Source organism: Chiloscyllium plagiosum, unplaced genomic scaffold, assembly GCF_037043375.1.
Source record: "Chiloscyllium plagiosum isolate Xiang-an unplaced genomic scaffold, Cpla_swu_hap1 HiC_scaffold_35, whole genome shotgun sequence".
NCBI classification, from domain to species: Eukaryota; Metazoa; Chordata; class Chondrichthyes; order Orectolobiformes; family Hemiscylliidae; genus Chiloscyllium; species Chiloscyllium plagiosum.
The window spans coordinates 37585997-37591996 of NW_028270173.1; positions in this window are offsets into that span (position 1 = coordinate 37585997).

Genomic DNA, 6000 nt, shown 5'->3' on the forward strand with positions numbered 1-6000 from the left:
AACTCCACCTGCCACTTCTCAGCCCAATGGCCCATCTGGTCAAGATCCTGTTGTAATCTGAGGTAAACTTCTTTGTTGTCCACTGCAGCTCCAATTTTGGTGTCATCTGCAAACTTACTAAATATACCTCTTTGCTCACATCCAAATCATTTATGTAAATGGTAAAAAGTAGTGGACGCAGCACTATTCCTTGTGGCACTCCACTGCTCACAGGCCTCCAGTCTGAAAAACAGCCCTCCACCACCACCACCCTCTGTCTTTTGCCTTTGAGCCAGTTCTGTGTCGAAATGGCTAGTTCTCCCTGAATATCGTGAGATCTAACCTTGCTCACCAGTCTCCCATGGAGAACCTTGACAAACGTCTTAGTAAAGTCCATATAGATCGCATCTATCGCTCTGCCCTCATCAATCCTCTTTGTTACTTCTTCAAAAAACTCAATCAAGTTTGTGACACATGATTTCCCACGCACAAAGCCATGTTGACTATCCCTAATCAGACTTTGCCTTTCCAAATGCATGTACATCCTATCCCTCAGGATTCCCTCCAACCACTTGTTCATTGCCGACGTCAGGTTCACTGGCCAATAGTTCCCTGGTTTGTCCATGCCACCTTACTAAAACAGAGGCACCACGTTAGCCATCCTCCAGTCTTCCAGCACCTCACCTATCGATGATATAAATATCTCAGCAAGAGGCCCTGCAATCACTTCCCTAGCTTCCCATAGAGTTCTAGGGTATATCTGATTTGGGCTGAAAATGTGTTGCTGGAAAAGCGCAGCAGGTCAGGCAGCATCCAGGGAAGAGGAGAATCGACGTTTCAGGCATAAGCCCTTCTTCAGGAATTTGGTTATGGGGATTCATCCACCTTCATGCGTTTCAGGACATCCTCCTCTGTAATATGGACATTTTTCAAGATGTCAGCACCTATTTCCCTACATTCTATACCTTCTATGCCCTTTTCCACTGTAAATACTGATGCAAAATACTCGTTTAGTGTCTCCCCAGTTTCTGCGGCTTCACACAAAGGCTGCCTTGCTGATCTTTGACATGCCCTATTCTCTCGCTAGTTACACTTTTGTCCTTAATGTACCTGTAAAAACCCTTCGGATTTGCCAAACTGTGTTTGCCAAAGCTACCTCATGTCCCCTTTTTGCCCTCCTCATTTCCCTCTTAAGTATACACCGACTGCCTTTATACTCTTCTAAGGATTCACTCGATCTATCCTGTCTATACGTGACATATGCTTCCTTCTTTTTCTGAACCAAACTCTCAATTTCTTTAGTCATTCAGCATTCCCTATATCTACCAGCCTTTAATTTCACTCGAACAGGAATATACTTTCCCTGGATTATTGTTATCTCATTTCTGAAGGCTTCCCATTTTCCAGCATCCCTTTACTTGTGCACAATTTCCCCCAATCAGCTTTTGAAAGTTCTTCCCTAATACTTTCCAAATTGATCTTTCTCCCAATTAGAACTTCAACTTTTACATCTTGTCTATCCTTTTCATCACTATTTTAAATCTATTAGCATTATGGTCATTGGCCCCAAAGCGCTCCCCCACTGACACCTCAATCACCTGTCTGTGGTATTTCCCAAGAATAGGTCACGTTTTGCACCATCTCTCGTAAGTACATCCACACAGTGAATCCGAAAAATTTCTTGGACACGTTTAACAAATTCCTCTCCATCTAAACCCTTCGCACTATGGCAGTCCCAGGCTATGTTTGGAAAGTTAACATCCCGGATCATAAATACCTTATTATTCATACAGGTAGCAGTGAGCGCCTTACAAATTTGTTTCTCCATTTCCCACTGACTATTAGGGGATCTATAATACAACACTAATAAGGTGATCATCCCTTTCTTATTTCTCACTTCCACCCAAATAACTTCCCTGGATGTATTTCCGGGAATATCATTCCTCACTACAGCTGCAATGCTATCCCGTATCAAAGAGGCCACTCCCCCTCCTCGCTTGTCTCCCTTTCTATCCTTACTGTAGCATTTGTATCCAGAACATTTGTATCCCGTCCATCCCTGAGCCATGTTTCTGTAATTGCTATGATATCCCAGTCCCATGTTCCTAACCACGCCCCGAGTTCTTCTGTCTTCCCTGCAAGGCCCCTTGCATTTAAATAAATGCTTCTGTTCTCAACTGTACCAGTCACAGATTGATCTCTTTTCTCACTTATCCTGGTCCCCACGTCCCCCCCCCCCCCCGCCCCCCCCACATTACTGGTTTCAATCCTCCCGAGCAGCTCCAACAAATTTCCCTGCCAGTATATTATTCCCCTTCCAATTTAGGTGCAATCCATCTTTCTTGTTCAGATCACTTTTACCCCAAAAGAAATTCCAATGATCCAAAAATGTGAATTCTTCTCCCACACACCAGCTCCTCAGCCACGCATTCATCTGCTCTATCCTCCTATTCGTGCCTTCACTAGCTCGTAGCACCGGGCGTTATCCAGATATTACTACTCTCGAGGATCTCCTTTTTGTATTCCCGCCTAACTCTCTGTAATCTCCCTTTAGAATCTGCACCTTTTCTCTTCCGAAGTCGTTTGTTCCAATGTGGACAGATACCTCTTGCTGGCCCCTCTCCCACTTGTGAACATTCTGCATCCTCTCTGAGACATCCTTGATGCTGGCACCAGGGAAGCAACACACCATTCTGCGTTTTCACTGCTGGCCACAGAAATGTTTCTCTCTACCTCAGACTGGAGAGTCCCCTAACACAGTTGATCTCTTGGAAGCCCTCAATGTATTAGAGCCAGTCTCAATACCAGAAACCTGGCTGTTCATGCTATATTCCCTTGAGAATCCATCACCTCTTACATTTTCCGAAACAGCATACTTGTTTGAAATGTGGATAGCCACAGAAAACTCCTGCACTAACTGCCTACCACTCTTACCCATCCTGGAGTTAACACATCTGTGTGACTGAATCTGAGACTTTCTCCCCTTCCTATAACTGCCACCCATCACATATCATTGCTGTTGCAAATTCCTCATTGCGTTTAATTGTCTCTCCAACTGATCCATTCGATCTGATACGATTCTCAACCAATAGCATGCATTGCAGATATAATCCACAGTAATCCGTAAACTCTCCTTATACTCACAAATCTGACAAGAAACGCTTATCACTCTACAAAAGGCCATTTTTGCTCCTTCACAATTTACAGACCCTTAAAATAATACCGTCTTATTCCTCTGCAAAACACTACTCAATGTTAAAACTATTCACTTATCTCTGTGCTGTGACCTCAGCCAAACTCCAAGATCACTTGTGAATTTCACTGTTTGTTGATTTTCCCAGATGCACTCCGATGTCCAGCGAATTCCAACAGCAAAGGCAGTAACTGTGCAGGTTGACTGTGGTGTCAGATTCTTTCTCCCCCTCTCTCCTGCACTAACCTCACTATGTCCTTCTTTTGTCTGCATCTCTCCCTTTTTGATTTTTTCTCCAAAAGATCCAAAACAATGTAACAGCATATGAAACAGTAATTGCTGCTCCTGGAATTCGAGGAAATCATCTCCAACACCTAAAATACCTCAAAAAAGGAGCAGGTGTACAGCCAGAATTTTTTCCCGTTCTCCATCTTGGATTAACCCAGATAATGAAAGAATTGTTAACAAACTGTGCAGTGTATTTGAACGATGTAGTGATCTTCAGTAAGTCGTGGAAAGGTCACATGGTGCATTTGGCAGAGATCTTTGAAGGAATGCAAGATGCAAAAAGTGACTATAAACGTTAAAAGTGGAATTCGCGGAAGATGAGGTGACATTCTTGGGACACAACATCGGTCAAGGCAGCTGACCCCGCAGAATGCAAAGATGAAAGCCATCGAGGAATTTCCATGACCAATCTCGAAGAAAGATGTGCTCCTTAGGACTCAGCGGATTTTATTGAAGCTTGTTCCAAACTTCAGCAGTGTACTGGCACCATTAACCGATTTGCTGAAGAAGAAAATAAAGTTTCCGTGGCCAGACCAAATCCAGAAGGCATTTGACCATTTGAAATCACTATTAAGCACCAAACCAGTTTTAGCTACACCAACCTTTTCAAAACGTTTTAAAGTCGCCATTGATGCAGGTGACATAAAAGTTGGAGCTGTACTCCTATAGGAAGACGAGGACGGGTTTGAATTGCCAGTTGGTTACTTTTCGAAAAAGATCAACACCCACCAGAGGAAATACTCATCAATCGAAAATGAACCATTGAGTTTGGTACTGGCCTTACACTACTTTAATGCATATCTCACAAACAATATGTTGAGTCCACTGATCACACTCCGCTACATTCTTAGAATGCATTAAAGACAAGAATATGATACTATATCGCTGGAGGATTATGTTACAGACGTTTAATTTAAAAATCGTACATCTTGCGAGTCACAGGAATGTAATCACTGATGCTTTATCGCCGATTTAAATGATAGAGTTTAGATGAGTTTTATATTATACAGGTATATGAAGATTGTATGGTGAACTTTTTTAAAGTTATCTGTATGTTAGGGTGAACAGCACCAATTGTTCGGAATAGGATACAGTGCAACATGTGGTCAAGGGATAGATTGGGTAGCTGGTTGCCTGGAGACAAAAACATGTTTGAATTAGAGCAATCAATTTAAATTATACACCCTCAAATACCAAACTCCAAATTAAGTTTGAATTTAGTATATTGATAATCTTAAAATCCAATGACACAATCCCATGCTTTGGGCATATAAGACTGGGAAAATGTGAATAGTTCGGAGGAAAATTGCCAAGCTAATGACATCATCAAACTGCCCACAGAATAGCCCTCTTAATGGTACATTTATCGATCAGTAACCTGTGAAGCAGAATCCCCAAGAAGAAGAAAAGAAGATCCGAATACAGAGAAGAACCGAACGCTGCCTGGTTTTTGAGATAAGAAATTTTGTTTTATAAATCTTAATCGGGAGTTTTATCAGACCAATATTATAGCAAAAGGTAATTATTTTCTTTAAGAAATGTAGTTAGTAATTTTTAGTTTAAATAGTTCTTGGCCGCTCGAATTTTCACAGATTACTGCAAGGGATAAATCTTTTCTGTGTTGCTGCTTTAAATTAAGCAGAAGTGTTTACAACATGTAGTAACATGAGTTCTGAATATTGTAGCATATAGCACATATCCTTAGTCCCCAAACCTGTCACAATATACAAAGCGCAATCTTGGTGTGTGATGGAATATTCCTCACTTGCCTGAATAATGGCAGCTCCAAGAAAACTCCAACACATACTCTCTCACACACACACACACACACACACACACACACACACACACACACACACACACACACACACACACACACACACACACACACACACACACACACACACACACACACACACACACACACACACACACACACATTTGTCTCCTGCCTGTTGACATTGATGGAACCAATTTCACGGTTTGTTATAGATTCCGTGAACATTTGATTGATACCATCCAAAATGAAGCAACTGACATGAATGCTACCATACCCACAAATACCAAATCCTTCTCTCATCTAAAGTAGTAGCAGTGATACACTATAGAAATACATCAAAGATCCTCAGAGAGCACTTTCAGAACATATCGCCAATTCCATTTGGTGGGGCAATGGCTGCAGCTATATTAGAATATTGCACACCTTCATGTTGACCTCTGCGACATTCCCCACTCTGACTTGAAGATATATAATTTTTGCTTTAGTTTTGCTTGGTTTTGCCCTCAAATTCTCTCTACAACAACATTGTGCATCTTCCTACAGAAATATGGATCGTGTCAAGAAGGTACCTCACCATGGAAAGTAATAAAGGCTCACCCATGCAATTGAACTCATATTGTAGGGTTGAACATATGCTGCCAACATTTTTAGGCTAAGTGGACTTTGTGGAAAGTGTCGACTTCCTTAGATGGGATGCAACATCGGTGAAAGGAAGTCTTGATAGTGTTGTGTGGATTGGAAATTAAATAGCAATACATCT